General features: G+C 36.3%; 1 long non-coding RNA gene across 1 annotated transcript in view; it reads right to left on the minus strand.

Annotated features, from left to right (window-relative positions):
* Positions 1 to 5,555: 5,555 nt before the first annotated feature.
* Positions 5,556 to 19,223, minus strand: part of LOC122217136 — a 72,201-nt gene continuing 58,533 nt past the window's right edge. Inside the window, exons 2-3 of the long non-coding RNA XR_006201305.1 lie at positions 5,865 to 6,024; positions 5,556 to 5,616 (exon numbers count right to left, since the gene is read on the minus strand). This is a non-coding gene — a long non-coding RNA (uncharacterized LOC122217136). The remainder of the gene's footprint in view (positions 5,617 to 5,864; positions 6,025 to 19,223) is intronic.

Below are 19,223 nucleotides of genomic sequence, written 5' to 3' on the forward strand. Positions count from 1 at the left end.
AACTATTTAAATTAATGGTATTATCATTATATTTTCTTTATCAAAATTATTTTGATACCAGGGAAACAGCAGCTATGAGAATAACTTTTCAAGTTAACCACTGCTTATTTATATATATTTTTATTAAATCAAAAATCATTGCTCAATGGCCACACAGCATAAAGTTATCTCTTCTGTATGGTCAACCTAACTTCTTTCAACGTTTTTTTTGTTTTTTTTTTTTAATTTATTTTTGGGACAGAGAGAGACAGAGCATGAACGGGGGAGGGGCAGAGAGAGAGGGAGACACAGAATCGGAAACAGGCTCCAGGCTCCGAGCCATCAGCCCAGAGCCTGACGCGGGGCTCGAACTCACAGACCGCGAGATCGTGACCTGGCTGAAGTCGGACGCTTAACCGACTGCGCCACCCAGGCGCCCCATGGTCAACCTAACTTCTAATAAGAAATACTATTAAAAACTATACCGAGATGGCATTTCTCAACTCTTAGGCAAAAACCCAAAAGTTTGACAATCTACTCTACTGGCAAAGCTCTCAGGAAACAAGCATACTAAAACACTGCTGGTAGAAATACAAAATGGAACAACATTAATGGCAAATAATCTGGTAGTGTCTAGCAAAATTTCATATGCATTTCCCTTTGGCCCTACAATCTCAGGTCTAGGTATCTATCCAAAATACATACTGGCAGAAATACAAACTGAGTATTCACAAAACTATTCAATGCAGCACTATCAAAACAGTAAAGAGCACAGTCCACTCAAAAGTCTCCCTGTAGCAGATAAGTTGAATAAAATATGACAGTGTTACTCAAGGTATAATTCATGCTCTGAAATCAGCAAAATCCCCAGTGCAGTTAATTTTATAGGACAAATACTCTGGCCCCTTTAGCAAAAAAATTAAAAATGGAGATGAAAACTATTACTGAAAAGGACTCAAGAAACATCAACCATTTATCTATATGCACAGGGTTTAATTTCATCCTTATTTAAACCAATTGTATGTTGTAAAACTGAAGAAATGTAAATAACAGTATATTTGGATATTAGATGGATATTTGGATATTTGAAGATGTTAAAGTTATCAATGATTTAGATGGGATACTTGATTTGTCATGATTTTTAAAGATCAAACCAAAATATTTACAGATCAGCTGACAGAATATCTGAGATTTGCTATTAAATAATCATGTGGGAGACACTGGATGGGGCTATCAATAATAATAAGTGATCGGTCATCCTAATTATTGAAACTGGCTGATGGGTATTTCACATTCTTTTTACTAGTACCTTTAATATTACATATGCTTCAAATTTTCTATAATAAAAGTACTTTTATCTCTATGTAAACTACAAAAGTTTCTTTCATGCACTTTTATTATTCTATCTAAAAACCATGCACATATTTCAAAAGTTGGTAATTTTGGTGGTTTGTTACTTTTCAGTTTGGCATCAACAGTCCCATACACATGAAATAATTCAGAAATATTCTATGAGGAATAAACAGCAACTGAGCATTCAGTCTTTAACATTTATGATAAGAGAACTTATATGATAGGAGTTATGAAGAACCCTATGGAAATTTAGAGTCTTCAGGAACCTAGGAAATATCATACAAAAAACACAAGATTTTGTTTTATATTCTTTCACATAAAGCATATGCAAATATTTAGAATAACCAGAGTATATTAAACAGTAACAAGCAAGACTCATGGCATGCCACTGACTTTTATTCCTAATAACCTCAAACACAAGAAGTAATCAAAACGGATAGACTCTAGCTGTATCTTCACATCGTTACTGGAGAACCAGCTTGTATAGTTTGCTTGTGACTCACATTAATCAATGATTTTGCTATTGGGAGTCATGAAGCACAACTAGATCACGGAAGAGGTGCAGTATGTAAACAGATCATTCTAAGAAAGTAAATAGCCCTTATAAAAAGCTAAGTAAGGTCACAAGCAAGCATATCTCTATAGCACTCAGCTAGCAATGGGCCAAAGAAAGGTGTTTACCTTTAGAGAGAGAAAGAAATGCCATGTACCTTAGATACTGCACTTTTTTTTTCTTTTTGCACTGTCGTTTTTAACAAAGTCCGAATCAGTTATTTCTTCAGAAAACAAAGATACTGTGGCCAGTAGTCACACGCCATATGTGGCTATTTAAATAAAAATTTCAATTAAAGTTAAATAAAATTTAAAATTAAAGTTTTGAGTTGAACTAGCCACATTCCAAGTACTCGATAGACACATGTAGGTATAGGTGCAGCAACCATACTGGATGGTACAGATACAAAATATTTCCTTTATTGTAGAGAAGGTTCTATTATACACTGCTCCTATAGGAGGTTCCCATAAACAAAACATTTTAGGACTTGTAAACTGTTTTCATTCTTGAATCTAACTAACTGCTTAGTATTTTTACTTACTCCATTTTATTGTTAATAACCAGATTTGTCTGATTATAACTCAGAAAGTAGCCATTTGGGTGAGGAGAGTACTTACCTCTTTTTAACATGTATACATGTTTTATTGGTGACTGTAAAACTTTGTACATTCTGCTTTCATATATACATGTGTGAATGTGCATTTAAAAGATATACATATTTATTACAAGCAAAAGATGATGAAGTCCTTGAATCTCCTTTACTGTTCTCATCATGAGCTCCATCTCAGCTCATGAATTCGCTCATTCTAAAAATCAATGGAATCATCTTTAATGGCTCTCTTTCTCATACAAGACTTTCCTCAGCAAACATTGTTAACCCGCTCTCCAAAATATACCCTGAATTGCACCACCTCAACAAAAATCAAATGATCCAAGTCAAAATATTTTTTTAATTTACTTTTTAAAATGAGTTAACATTTATAGATGGTAAAACACACAAATCTTAAGTTTACAGCATGGTTTCTACATATATATATAAATTGTATATAAACATATAGGTATAAATTCTATATAAAATACAAAGCTATATAAATTCTGTAAAAACCTATATAGATACCATTCAAATCAAGATATATAACACTTCTAGCACCTCAGCAGGCTTCCTCACACCCCACCCAGTCAGCAGTCTGTGTCCAAATGCAAGGCCTATTTTAGGATTAATGTTTTGTTTATTCTTAATATCACTTAAATCATACAACACAGACATTTTTTAACTAGCTCTGTTCAGTTGCCACTAGGTCTGAGATTTATGTTATACATAGTTGTATTTCCTTTTTTCCAAAAACGTAATCAAAGTGGTAATGAAGGTCCAGAATGAAAAAAAAATCCTATTTTAAAGTTCCATTTTGGAAATATGGAATTTATTTATTCTTGCTGTTGTTGATGGGCTATTAGGTTGTTTCCAATTTGGAAGCTCTTATGAATAAAGCTTCTTATTAGCATTCTTGAGCATATCTTTTGATATCCAAATATATTCATTTCTCTTGGGTAGGTAAATAGAAGTAAATGTCTTGGTCATATGACATACATAGGCTTAGCTTTAGTAAATACCGCCAAGTTTCCCAAAGTAGCCATGCCAGTTTACATTCAACATCACTGTATGTATAGGTCTATATGAAACTGCCCCAATATCCTGCCTGAATTACTTATAGCAGTCTCTTAATTGGTCTCCCTTCCTCAACACTTGGCTTTCTACCATCCATTTGCCACACAACAATCAGAAAACTGACAGCATACCTGAGGAAAGATTTTAATAGAAAAGTAAACCATGTGAATAACCAGTCAAAGAAAGAGCAAACGTGAGTAAACTGATGCCATCTCATGACCTATCCCTTTGAGGAAGCCAAGGAGGCCTCTGTGGTTGGTGGCAAGTGGACAAGACAGGAAAACAATGGGAGATGCAGTCACAGTGGTAGCCAGAGTCCAGATCATGCAGGTCATATTGAGAAATTTAGAATTTTTATGAATGTGATGGAAAGTCATTGGAGAATTTTGAGTGTAGGAGTTACTTTAAATCAACTGCATAATTTTAACCCCCAAAACTACACCTTAAAATATTCACTTTATATATGCTGTGATTTCCTAGCCCATGCAAATCAAAGAAACTCGTATTTTCAACTTACCTTTGTGAATCAATAGTCCTTCAAAAATTGAAGAAATAAAAATCATGCATATGGAAAATCACCCTGAATAGATCACTGAAAGAGATTAACTTGTATATATTCCCATATCAAGTTGGTCAATTACTACAGCAATGGCTACTCAATTTCAGTATAGATTATTAAGGTTAAAAATTTCCTAAAGCAGTGGTCCTACTGTGGATTTTAGAAACAATTAACAGGGCATCTGTGTGGTTCAGTCTGTTAAGCATCCGACTCTTGGTTTCAGCTCAGGTCATGATCTCACAGTTGTGAGATAAAGCCTAGCTCAAAGAGCTGAGTCTATGTGGGATTCTGCCCACCCCCCCCCCCACCCCTCCACTTGTACGTACACACACACACACACACACACACACACACACACACTATTTTTTAAAAATGTTTACCTATTTTTGTGAGAGAGAGGGGGAGGGTCAGAATCCAAGGCAGTCTCCAGGCTCTGACCTATCAACACAGAGCCTGACAAAGGGCTGGAACACACAGACCACGAGATCATGACCTGAGCCGAAGTCAGATGCTTGACTAACTGAGCCACACAGGCACCCTTCTTTCACTTTCTCAAAAATACATAAACATAAAATAATTACCATGTGGATTACAAATATCTATTTACTGATATTTTCAGTTTGCAGCTGCCACAGATCCAGTCTACCTTTCTCTAAACAGAGAAAATGTACCTACCCTTTAAAACTCCATCGGTACTCTTAGCCAACAGTTCTTAAACCCTTCCAGTATCCAGAGTCAATGGAGGAACACTTAAAAATAATTTATACCATTAAAAACTTGGTCCCAAAGCTCATATGGGAAGAAAAACATGCAAAAATAGCCAAGAGGGACACCTAGGTGGCTTAGTTGGTTGAGCACTGGACTCTTGATTTCAGCTCAGGTTGTGGTCCCAGGGTAGTAGGATCGAGCCATGTGGCAAGCTCTGAACTGAGCATGGAGCCTGCTTAAGATTTCCCCCCCGCCTTGCTCACACTCCCTAAAATTAAAAAAAAAAAAAGTTTAAACAATAGCCAAGAACATACACCCCCCCCCAAAAAAAAAAAATAGAAGGACCAGCCTTACCAGAAATTAAGGCATACTGTAAGACCTCTATAATTAAAACAGTGTGGTGCTGGAGTACAAATGAAAAATACACCAGTAGAATTGAATAAAAAGCCCAGAAGTACACTCATGTGCATATGAAAATCTGATTACGGTAAAGGTGACATCTCAAATTACTGGAGCAAAATAATAGCAACATAATAATAACAATTTCTAATCCCCCTCCCATATCTGAAAAAATCTTACTCTCTGAGGGTGAAAACCTACAGTCTTTAAAATTCCTCAACGACCAGCCTGATAAAGCCATCCTGATATAGCTCCTATGTTGGTTTTTTTATTGCAATTATAACAAATTGCTACAAACTTCATGTCTTAAAACAACAAAAATGTATTACCTTACAGTTCTGGTGGTCAGAAGTCTGAAACGAGTCTTAAGAAGCAAATCAAAGGTTGTCTTTCTGGAGGCTTTAGGGGAGAACACAGTCCTTGTTTTTTCCAGCTTCGGGAAGGGGCCCATGTTCTTTAGCTCTTGGCCAAATCACCCAAACATCTAATTCTGTCCTCACGTCTTCTTCTTTGACTCTGACCCCACTACCTCCCCTTTATAAGACACTAATGACTCTAGTGGAGCCACCTGGATAACCCCTCCATCCCAAGAGCCTTAACTTAAACACACCTGCATGCCCTTTACCCACTTAAGGTAAAACACTTACAGGTTTCAGGAATTAGGACCTGGCCAGCTGATAGCCATGAAATCTGTTGTGAAATGTTGTTTTGCTCAAGGTATATGCAGACAATCTGGCCTCACGCAAAAATGTAGTTAGGGAAGGCAGACCCCAGACATCCTTGGAGCATACTTTGAAATTCCCCGGCCTAGAGAAAATTCAAAAGAATGAAGATTAGAAATTAAAGGATTGTCTTCATTTAGAAGGGAAAACAACAAAAGCAGGAGGAGAAGAAAGAGGACATAGGAGCAGAAAATTAAAGAAAGGAAACAAAATAATCAGAAAAAAGAGAAAGTAAAAAAGAAAACAGCAGGTGGAAAAAGAGACAAAAGAAGGAAATAAGGAGAAAGGGCAAATAGAAGTGGAAGAAAAACAACTGAGGAAGGTATAATAGACTGAAAATCAGCATGGTATGGTAAGACTATATTAAAGTAATGGTGAGAGAGAGTTACAAGAAGATTTCAATAGTATTAAACGCTAGAGAATACTTAAGTGTTTTTAGGAAAGGTCAATTGATTTGGTGACAAATACTATAATGATTATTACTATAATCAATATTATTGGTAATCCTGAGACATAAGTTCCTAAAATGGGATCATAATAACAAAATGAAAACATTGCATTCTGTAAAGATATAAGCATAGATTTTTAAGCTATATTTAATTATATTTAATTCATTTAAAAATTTTAGTTCCAATTAAAGAGTTAGACGTGGCAATTGCCCAGTGAGTTAAATGAAAATAATTTGGCACAACTTCAATATCCAATAATATGGCTTTAACTGGGGAGTAAAATTAACTGTCCGACAAGAGGGAATTAATTGAAGCAAACTAAATGTTTTTCACACCTAAGTATAAACTGAAAACAGAGCCAAAACAGTAGGAGATAAATAAATGGTTTATAATTTTTAAGTATAAATCACTGGGATCCCTAAATGCACTTACTTCCCTTTTATAATAAATATTACTTTCAGATTAATTCTAAATTTGACTTGTTATAAATGTGAGGCTTAGTACAAAATAATTAAGGTAAAAATATGTTGAAAAAAGGTGTAGGAAAATCACATGCATCCAGATACTGTCATATATCCAGATATCCTTGTCACCTAGTAGACCCTAAGACCTGACCGTTACTACCTGCTTGTACTCACCGATCTTTGTCCCACATTTTCCCCTAAGTTCTTCTTTCTAGCTTATCTCTTTTAAAAAAAAGTTTGTTTATTTTGAGAGAGAGATAGGGAGAGACAGAGAGAGAACACAAGTGAGGTATGCATAGAGAGGGAAGGGCAGAGGATCTGAAGCGGGCTCTGTGCTGACAGCAGAGTCCAATGTGGGGCTTGAACTCACACACCATGAGATCACTGCCTGAGCCAAAGTGGGATGCTTAACCAACTAAGCCACCTAGGCACCCCTCCAGCTTATCTCTGAACTCAGGCAAAAGACTCAAGGGGCACAACATCCCCAACAGAAACAAAAACTACCATTCAAGCAATAACAGCTACTCAGACCACCCAGATCAGTTTGAACTTCACCCCCGACTCACACCTGCACCGATTCCATAGAATGATCTCTAAAATGGGTGACAATTACCTTTACTTCATTATAATATTAACATCTCCCCCAAAGAGGAGCACAATCCTTATTTACCTAACATACAGTGTGCGTATCGGCATATTTCTTTAAGGTCCATGCATGACCTTATGCTTGCCGCCACATATGATGACAAGGCTTCCCTATCTAAATATGCATCCTGACCCTAAATAATAGGAACCCTGTCACCCTTGCGTGGAGAGTCATGGCTTTGTAAGTTATTCCCCATGATCTCCTTATTTGCCACAGATAAAGTTTACTTTGTGTGACAAGTCCACAAGTTTTATCTGTGACTCACCAAAGAGCAAACTCATGTTAGTTCAATTACACTACCTCTGGTAAAACTTTGACGTTAATATTTCCAAACCCCATTCTACGTGTAAGTAAGTTTTATTTATTTTATTTATTTACACTATCATATTTTACATAAGGATTTCATCAATTGTGGGATCTTCAAAGTGTTCTCCCTTGACACACTACTGTTAAACTTGTTCCTTCCAGTGCACTGGACTTAGATATTCTGGGTTTTCCAACTAATATCCAGCTGTTTGGTAGTAAAATTGGCCTAAGTTTATGTTACAAATAGCAACATACATATAATAAACTTAAAATTGACTGAAGTACAAAATTGAGGGAAATCTAAAACTAAAATAAGTAGAGATCCATAAAAATTTACAAAAAGCACAACAGGATACACCCAATATGCCAATACTCAAAACACTAGTAACTGAGACTCAGGCCTCAACAATAATTATCATGTTGATCAATTTGTTTTCTCCTAAATTGCTTTAGGCAATTAGCAGGAGAAAGCGTTAGGAAGCTGGAAGAGAAGCAAAAGTTAACTTCACAATACTGTTCTCTCCCAGGGGATGGAATAAATGATTTCTCCAGGAACTAGATTTATAGGGAAATAAATTGCACTCTATCACTGCCCAGATTGCATTCTCTTAACCTATGGGTCTTAACAATTAACCCTTTATAATTAAAAACAGGGATATGGCTGTACCCCTGGGTGGAGAAAACCATCATTCTCTCAGGCTACTCCTACTCCTACTTCCTAATTGTCCTATACCAGAGAAAGCTTTTGTGAATATCATTTGGGGACCACTGGATATGGTTTCGCTTTTGCCTCAAGAAAATATTAAATTATTAAGTCAAAATATTACACAAAATTAATTTCAAGGCCACACTGCCCTCATAGGCAAATAGAGTAAAATAAAATAAAATTGCTTCCTACAATAATTCCTATCCTACTGTTATATTTTGTCACAAATACTGATAATAGCTTCTTAGAAATTAGATTGAAATTTATTCAATGATGGCAGAAATACCTAAAAAGACAATATTTCAATATTTGACAGTTAAATCCTATTTTTTTTAATGTTTATTTATTTTTGAGAGACAGAGAGAGACAGCATGAGTGGGAGAGGGCAGAGAGAGAGAGGGAGACACAGAATATAAAGCAGGCTCCAGGCTCTGAGCTGTCAGCACAGAGCCCGACGTGGGGCTCGAACCCACGAGCCGTGAGATCATGACCTGAGCCGAAGTCAGACGCTCAAGTGACTGAGCCACCCAGGCGCCCTTGACAGTTAAATACTATTAATTACTCTCCCCTGTATCAAAGCCCAAGAAGAAGTTTAAGTGTCCAGAATTTAATTCCACTTCAAAATTACTAAAAGTTCAAGAAATAAAGTCCACAATAACCATCATCAATTTCTTACTGGTCACTCTCAGGCAGAGGGGTCTCATAGAATCCCCAGTAATTATTCTCTAGACTGTTTTTCCCAGGAATGGAAAAAAGTTGTCTTAAGATTCAAAGCTGAATTCATTGAACCCCAAATCTATTTATGTTTTAAATTATAAAGACCTTAAAACCATAGTCCCTGGCACATACTAAGAATAATCAATAAAATTATCATTATTATTAGATGTATGTATTGTTGAAAACAGTCTTAAACAGTTACTAGACACCACTTGTCATTGCAATACCAGCCCAATTCCCACAAAATTTAAAGAACAAAAGCAATTCCCAAGTGTCCATAGGCAACATTATGTTATATTCTTAGTATTATCTTTAAGCCAATATTGACCAAAATTCCCGTTATTCAAAGGAAGTTTCAGACCACAAATGTCATGAGAATAAAGGAAAAATCCTCTTGGTTTCACCTCAACAGCATGTAAATTAGTCTGTGAAGACTGATGGAGCTCACCATCTATTAGTTTAATATCAACAAATAGAATAAGTGGTTAATTATGCCACCATGTTTATCCTATGTCAGGAGGTGGAGAAGGATGGTGGGGACTCCTGAAAAGTGACACTCACGATGACTCATTTTCATGTAAAATGTGGAAGTCTACGGTGCCGATGCCCACAATCCCTGTGTCTTGCATGGTAAGGTCCCTGCTTCCCCATCTGGCATTCTAACCCACTTACCATTGCTTCTTGCTCCATAAATTGGCTATCTCTGATGAATCTCCCAACTAAAGAATTTTCTCCTATTTTTTTTTTCCCAGCTGGAAGATTGTCATCAGCAGAATCCTGAATCAAAGTTCAACGAATCCTTCTGAAATTTGTGTTTTGAAATTCTGAAGAGGACCATAAATCTACCTCAAAAATTTCCCTTTTGAGAACTTTTCCATTTTCCATGCCTTGAATAATTTCTACTACTTCAACAGTAGCAGAAACATCTAATTTTGCCAAATCTTTTTTCTGCTTTAATGGGATATCCTCCGTGTTCTGTTTTTCTCTGTTGTTTCTTTTAGGCAGACTTCGCATTTTAATCTTTTCAAGTTGTCCCTTCAAGTGTATGTTTTTCTCCACCTCTTTGCTTTTTGGTCAAGATAATACTTTTTAAGTTATTGTTAATATTAAATATTCAACTAACCCAGGATTAGATTCTGTTAATGTCCTGCCTGGTTTCCCTTTAGTATATTTCACATTCCCTATGCCTTTCTTTAGAGTCCTAACTACATACGTTCCCCTGGTGTGCTATCAAAGGATGTATGTCATATTGAAAATCTAAAACTCATAAGGTAAGTCACAATAATCTTCTTAGTCCCCTTTCAAATCTATCCCATTTTTTTTCTTATCATGTTAATATGTACCATTCCTTGATGAATGATTAGCCTAGTGCTATATTTACTGACTTCATGCCTAAAGTTTAACAGGGAAAAATCTCAGTCCTCCTTTGAACCAGGCTTTCTTGGGAGAATCACTTCAGTTTACTTCATGAGGTCACGCCTTTTCCATTAGGTTTCTCTGACCCAATTCAGCCCAGTAATAACTCACATATTTCTGTCTTTATAATATCATTTTAAAAGGAGTAAATTCTGAGTATGTCTGTTAGAATATGAATTCTATGAAGAGCAGGGATTTTTCTTTTATTTTTTTTACTAAAAAATATTGCAAGTCCCTAAAGAATTATTTTTCCAATGAATAAATAAGTCTTTATTTTTAGTCTTTCATATAGATCTAGTGTGACTTCAATGACCTTGCCTCCCTTTAAGCATGTCTCTTTAATAATCCTTATTACTTCCCAGTGTGCTTACTGCTATCTCCAGAGTTAAAATAACTTCCTAAGCTTCGTTCTTCTAACATCTTGAAATTCCTCTGGTGTCCCAAGTTCTTATACTCTTTGGTGCCAATGGATTCTCCACAATAAAGCATCCACATACAAGGGTTTTTTTTGGTTTTTTGTTTGTTTGTTTGTTTGTTTGTTTACTAACTTTGACCTTGGCATGTGTGGTGCTCTCATTCAAAGTTTATTCTACCCATTTCAAAAAGAAGCAATATTAATATTGAAATAGAGCCCCCGTTTCATTTACCTGTTCAATAAACATTCACCACTCCTCTATGACTGAATTTGCTAAATGTCTCCTAAAGTCAAGGTCCACAGTCGAGGCATATATAATCAATAAATGACATATGATTTGAAGCCATGTGCCAAAAGAAAGATGGGAGTGGCCCTATAACTAATGGGCAGGCTACATAAATTCAGTAAGTTATCTACTCTACAGTGTTTTCTTCTTCAGTCCTAAATATAGCTAATAATGAGATGAAGTGGGACAATCATTTTGGCTACTTATTAAATATGTCAACTTAATGCTCAACACTAAAATTATACAGCAAAAGCTTCAAGCTCTAATTATTGCTTTGTAGCCCATGTGACATATTGTTTGTCTTTGTAGTTTAAAGTCATAGCTTGTGGGCTTTGTTGAGAAAATACAGTGAGGAAAAGGTATCCCAACAACCAATGCGTCCAAAACCTATATACTGCTCCCTCAGAGGTAAGCCTCAATGAGACTAAGAGCCTCTCTCTCTCTCTCTCTCTCTCTTTTTTTTTTTTTTTTTTTTTTTTTTGGTTCTCTGGTGCCTGGCTCAGTTGTACCCACTTAAGCTACTTCTGTTATCCAAAGTCAACCACAGAGGCATGGCTAATCCTGTTGGCAAAAAACAGCCACCATTTTCTCCTCCTTTGAAAAAGTGTATCTTGAATCTTATCACTAAGTACTTAGAAATGTTGCACATACTTATTTATCTCACTGATATTTATGGAACACATCCTAAATGCCTGAAAGCACATTAGGTGCTAGAAATTAAATGGTCCCCCAAACCACATGGCTTTCAGTCCAGTCAAGAGTGAGGCACGGATGGCTGGGTGTCTCAGTCAGTTAAGCAACCAACTTTTTTTTTTTAATTTTTTTAAATGTTTACTTGTTTTTGAGAGAGAGAGGCAGAACATGAGCAAGGGAGGGGCAGAGAGAGAGGGAGATACAGAACTCAAAGCGGCCTCCAGGCTCCATGCTGTCAGCACAGAGCCCAACATGTGGCTCCAACTTACGAAATGTGAGATCATGACCAAACCCATGACCTAAGCCAAAGTCGGATGCTCAACTGACTGAGCCACCCAGGCGCCCATGACCTACTCTTGGTCTTCGGTCTCACTGTGAGATAGAGCCCTGTGTCAGGCTCTGGGCTGACAGCACACAGCCTGCTTGGAATTCTCTCTCTCTCCCTCTCTCACTGTCCCTCCCCTGCTTGCTCTCTCTCTCTTTCTCTCTCAAAATAAGTAAACTTAAAAAAAAAAAAAAAAAGAGGCATACAGGGGTGCCTGGGTAGCTGGTTAAGTGTCAGACTTCGGCTCAGGTCATGATCTCATGGTCTGTGAGTTTGAGCCCCGCGTGGGGCTCTGCACGGACAGCTCAGAATCTGGAGCTGCTTTGGATTCTATGTCTCCCGCTCTCTCTGCCCCTCCACCTCGTGCTCTCTCTCAAAAAATGAATAAACAGGTATTGAGGAGGGCACCTTTTGGGATGAGCACTGGGTGTTGTATGGAAACCATTTTGACAATAAATTTCATATATTAAAAAAATAAAAAAATAAAAATAAAAAATTTCAAAGAGGCATACATTAAATAAATAACAACACAATTATCTACAGTATTTTATCAGTGTAGAACACAATTTTTTTTCACATTTCATTGTAACTCACTTTTCTATTGTGTCTCACAATGAATGGTGTTTTACAATCTTTGAAAGCCAGGCAGCAGTCATCATGTAGTTGTCATGATCAGCATAGGACACAGCTGCCCACTGTTGTCACTCAGGTTAGAAAATGTGTGTTGTTGGAAATACACTGGTGAATTTCAGTGACATTTTAAATGACTCCCAAAAATCACACAATGATTTGCCCTAAAATTAAAAATGTTATTTTTATACCAAAAGAGAAAGACAGAGAGAGAGACAGGGTAAACCAGTGTAAATGTAATATGAGAGAAGAGGTAGTCAGTAGCCAGATAATGATAGTAGCCTATAGGTACATGTTAGTGAATTTTAATTTCATCATAAGTGCAATGGTAAACCATTGAAATAATTTATTTAGGAATTAACATGATCCAATTTATATTCTAAAAGATCAATCTGTCACCACTGTAGAAGCTGATTGAGAAATAATACCAGAAAGGGAAGCACTTAGGAGCCTATTAGTAATATAGGATGGTAGGGCAGAGAAAAGATCAGGAAAAGTATACAGTTGGAAATACATGTGGACATAGAATCCACAGGATTTGATGGTGAACTGAATTTAGGGGGAGAGAAAAAGGGAAGTGTCAGGATGACTCCCAGATTTCTAGACTGAACAGTCGGGCATATGATTTATTGCACGGTTATGTTTACTGAGATGGATGAGATTGAAGGAATGCCTAAGACTTGAGTCCACTAATATTGAAAATTGAGGACAAAAATACTTACAGTAAATTTTATCACTTCCTCATTATATTAGTCAAGGCAGTTAGGAGATGGAAACTAAACTGGTTATTGGAAAAGATAAATTCTAATATAAAAATTATTAACCAGTAAAATGGGGTTAATTACTGGAAGTAACACAAGTGGACTCTGAGGGAATCTAGAGGCATATACAAAAAAGCAGCCTTTTCCTCTAGACTGAGGATGAGAAATAATAAAAGAACTAAGAACCAGGAGACGCCACAGCCCAGCCAATGCTGAGATTCGGACTTCCGAAAGAGAGCGCGGCTGCCACAAAACTCACAGCCCACGGGTGGTGACAAAACTTGTCAGAAGTCTCCAGCTGACAACAGTCTGTACAGGCAACCAGCCATCAGGATGTGGGCAGACTGGAGCCCTCAGAAGGGCTGCCGGTGAAAGAAGATGGCCTGAGAGCATAGCTGGAGCTTGTCTGCATAGGCCCCTAGAAGACCGGCTCAATCATAAAAATAGAGACCTTAAACCTGAGTCTTCGATGGCTATCACCTGCAGGACCACTCGAGGCTCTCTATTGGTGAAGCTTAGCATTTGGTCAGCTGGCAAAGTGGCTTAGAGAGCCCAACTCCAGTATCACGAGACAAGGTAAATAAGGGTAGATGAAAGACAATACATTTATAAATGGTACAGTCATTTACGTTTTAATTCTTTTGATAATAATTTACTACAGATATATTAGTTACCTTAATTTAATCTACTATAATTAAGGCGCCAGCTGAATATAATGCTATCCCTAACTAACAAAAACAGATGTCAAACACAAACAACCCTGGACATTGGTAAGGAAAGACTTTATTAGGAAAAAATAAATATTGTAAGGGAAGGCAAGAAATTATCGTAATGTGGGGAGGGGATTACAGCAATGGGAAAAAGCTCTGACCACAGATCAGCAAGTGTCTCAAAGTTCAGGAAGAAAAGGGTTTTTCTGATATAAGGAGTAAATAAGGCTAAAAGGGAATCAGAATGAAAGGATAGTAGATAGTAAATCAGAGTGTGTTTTACCACTGGGACCTCAAAACAGCTTGAGAGAGGGAGTTAAGAAAGGTTGTACGATGAGTCAGGCTGAGGGTACCAATGTCTAAGGGCCTGGGGGAAGGAAAGAAACTTAACTGAAGTTTGGTTAACAAGCATTTTTTTCTGATTGATCAGCAGGACAAGAAGTTCAGCTAATCGTTTAGAAGACAAAAACATATGGGAATTTGGAGAGTCTGTGTCTGGCCCTGTGATAGGTAAACCAGTCTTATCCAAGTCATGGGGGGAGGTATGGTTCTCTGCGGTAGGCCTTTCCGAAACATAAAAAGGTTGGAGGACCTCTTTAACCTTCATTCTTCCATGGTCATAGTGCTCAAAATTCAACATCATCAGTATTGATCTGTTTGGAAAATAAATACTGTCCTTTTTAGGATTGTTTCTATAATAAAAAACTAAACCAAGTAAATAATTTATCTTAATTCTTCCTAGTAAACATATATAAAATTCTTAAAGTTAGAATACACAAAAAGGGACCCTTTCAAATTACTTGAACCATATAGATCAAAAAATGTAAGAGAAAAAAAAAGCTAGACCAACAAAATTATACATAAGACTTTCCTATAAAAGCATTCTTTTGTACCAGATTTTAACTAAAAGAACTATAAGCTAAGTATTGCCTAGTGCTTGGGACTCAGGACAAATCCTAATGTCACTTATGCAAAACAATGTTAAGAAAATTAAATCCATAATTAGAGTTCAGAAAAATAAAAAAAGAAAGTTAAGTGCAGAGTTCAACCAGGAGCTATATTACTCAATGCTTCCTTAGCTCAAATTCTGAATGACATCTCAAAGGAATGGTTGTCCTTTTGCCTACCACGCCTCTCTTTTTACTGTTTTCACACACAGGCTAGAACAGAGAAAGCCCAAACTGCACCTATTTAGAAGCAGCCTATCTATCATATCCTATCAGTATCTGGAGAGTGTTACTAAGAGTATTTCCATATAGAATGTTAATGTGACTAGTGTTGTAGTAACAACGAAAATGCTGATGATAATGTTGTTGGTGATGATGATGTTGGTGATGATGATGATGATACAAAAGGTACATGCCCTAGGAAACCATAACTCTGAAGAGTGTTATCTTTCACAGGGAAGAAGAGATTTTAACATCAATCTGAAAGCCCACTATAACGTTAATCCTGATTTTTCCCCTTATTTATTTAAACTGCATCTCAATTTTAACTGTCATTTATAAGAGGACAATATTTTTCAACCCAGAGAGGCTATAGCCAGGGAGAATTAACTTAATTTGTGAAGCCCTTTGCAATTTGAAATTATCCTTAAATCATCCCTTTCAACCACTCTGGTAAGGAGATATATCCAATGTCATGCTTTAAGAGCCAATTAATTTTTAAAGTCAGAAAGATATAAAATAGGCATGTACCTGCCCTGAGAGAATTTTGTTTATTACTCTGCCTTATAGAAGGTTCCAAGTTTAGAATTAAAATTATGCTTGCCTTACTGTCAAAATATATTTAAAGTCACAAACTGTAAATTAGCCAGAAAAATGAGAATAGTTTACCTCTCTTTGTTTAATCCTCAGTAATAGGCTTTTATTCTGTGTGACCGAAACCCAAAAAGAACTTTATTTCTTTTCCTTTGTCATTACAATTAGCCGTATACACTCAAATATACCAATTAATCAAAAGCAAAGGCCGTGCCCTATTCCTTTTTCTATCTGACCAGAACAAGGTCAGTCCTCAGTATCTGTAGCAGTGTGTAACTCTACACTCTTATGGACAACACTCAAATCAGGGTCCGATGGAGTCAATTTTTGAGAATGTAATTCACTTCCATATTTCCTCTACCAGTTATTCCAGAGTACATTTCAATAACTTCTCTTGTCTCAATATTCTTTTTTGGAGAGTCAGCACTTAATGCTTTCTTCCACTGTCCTAAACAAATCATTCTCTGAATAACACGCATCTTTCAAATATTTTTAGTTTATTCACCCAATTCCATTTGCAATGAATCCATTTCCACACAGCGACAATAGACCCTGAAATTATTTTAATTACAAATTCATTTTGGTTTGACCACAAAAACTACGTAAGTTTCTATATCTGACACATGCAGAGAAAGTCATTTTTAATTACAGGAAATGAGTGGAGAGAATAGGTTGCTACTAATATGGAGGATGGAGGTGCAAAGTAGGATCTTAGGAAAGCTGAATTTTATAAAATATAAGAACAAGGGACCCCCCCCCCACCAGATAACTAGAAACAACTGCAGTTTGGTGAAGAGAAAGTTATAATAACCATATGGAATGGAACTTCTCATTCTTCTGACTGAAAAATGTCAAATGAAGAGAATTTTGCATGAAGCAAAGAAAAGGTGAGGCAGTGGAAGTAGGTAAATGTGTCAAGCAACAGAGGAGACCTAACAGAAGAATAAACGGTCATTTTTATTCCCTGAACAAGCTCTATCCTTTGCAGATCCCAAAGTTTTGGAGATGTGCACATTGAACCACTCTGATGTAATTTAACCATCTCATCCTTTTATATTTCTTGCCTAAATAATCCATACCAAACTTTATTCAGCAGATTCAACATTTCATCATGAAAACAACCTCAGAGAAAGGAAAGAATACTCTATGCATTCATGAGTATAGTAGCCTCGGTTGTTAAGTGCCTAGTAATCTACTTGGCTGAAAGCTGCTATACAATGTAAGCCTATCATTTACATAAATAGATTACATCTACAATTGGTTTGCAGAAGTTTCTTAAAAGATTTCCACCTCTTAATTATTTTCTCTGAGCTCCTTCTTGCAATAACCATTCATTATTGACAACACTGTAGTGCAATTCTTTTTTCAAATAAAGGGTTTTATTGATTTAACTAGCAAAACACAGTAACTCAGAGACCCATGGAGAAACTTCCACAATGATAAAGAAAGATAAAACAAGCAAAAAACAAAACCCCCAAAAGATAATGAAAGGCATCTAAACACGCATGTTTTCTCTCATGTATTTTGCATGGAAAGAGAAATCTTCCAAATATAGATAAACTGAAAGGAAAAGAATGTTCACTTCACTTTCTCCTTTATTTTCCTTTATTTCATTAGGTATGGTACTTTAAAAGAGGCTACAGACTTTATTAGTAGGAAAACTGGAAATGAAATTTCTCGATGGTTCATGTTTGTACACATGGACTGCAGCTCTGAGATCTTGAAAGATGGGATTTTAGAGGCAAAAGGCTTTCCAGGAGTATTACTGGGAAAATATACTCTTCACAAACAGATATCATTAATGGAGGAAATCAAGCCTAGCAGTTACTTTTAGTAGGAGTGACAGACTCAGAAAAAAAAGAAAGTTGTATTGCTGACTAGTTTTTTGTTTTGTTTTGTTTTCTTGTTGTTTGGGTTTTGACAGTTTTTGTTTTGTTTTGTTTGCTTTAAGACTGGCTAGCCAGAACAAAGAAAATTTTAGATTGCTGTGTCAAAAGCCTTCTACTAGTTTTCTTCATTTAGTAAGAGAAAAAATGTGTTTTTCTTTTGCTATACATGTTTAGTGCAAATAAAGTAAAGACGTGAAGGGAAAAATCTTTCTTTGAGAGATAAGATTAAGGAAGCAAATTTTTCACTGAAGTGAGATATTACCTGAAGATTGTTTGTTTGTTTGTATTGTTTTTATTAAGAATACATAAGGTAGGAGTTAACAGAAAAGTTAAAGACTTAAAGGTGGGCAAAATTTGTGTTTCTATAATTAATCTGTCTCATTATTCTGAGACCTTACATTTTGTGTACCCACTACTGCATAATTTCACTTCAGAACTTTTACCTCCTATTGATAACTTATGATAATTTGCATTTTTCCTGTATTTGATGGCAGGGAAACAATCTGAACATACTTACGTTTAATATTATATGTGTACTGCCTGGATTTCAGAAAAGGTAAAAAGCATGGGGTATCTCCTATAAGAGTTATTTATTTTGAGGTTAACAAAGTATAAGGAATTATTTTCTGCAGTTTTCACTCGAAAACCCAAGATCTAAAATCACTTCAATGTAAGAATTCAATGTTTCCTCTGGAGATTAAATTGATATGTCTCACATATCATAAGAATAACACACATAAGGGGCACCTGGGTGACTCAGTCTGTTAAGCGTCCGACTTTGGCTCAGGTCATGATCCCATGGTTTGTGGGTTCGAGCCCCACGTCAGGCTCTGTGCTGACAGCTCAGAGCCCAGAGCCTGCTTCAGATTCTGTGTCTCCCTCTCTCTCTCTCTGCCTCTCCCTGCTCGTTCTCTCTCTCTCTCTCTCTCTCTAAAATGAATAAACATTTTAAAAAATAAATTTTAAGAGTAACATACATAACAACATAAGAATAACCTGTATGGCTTAGCTAATTTCTACAGCATGAAAAAATTTTGAATGAAAGTCAGTGTTGAAAATCCCATGGCAGTTAAGCACAAATTCAGATCACAAGAACATACTTATTTAATAT

The sequence above is a fragment of the Panthera leo genome, chromosome B1, assembly GCF_018350215.1.
Source record: "Panthera leo isolate Ple1 chromosome B1, P.leo_Ple1_pat1.1, whole genome shotgun sequence".
Classification (NCBI taxonomy): domain Eukaryota; kingdom Metazoa; phylum Chordata; class Mammalia; order Carnivora; family Felidae; genus Panthera; species Panthera leo.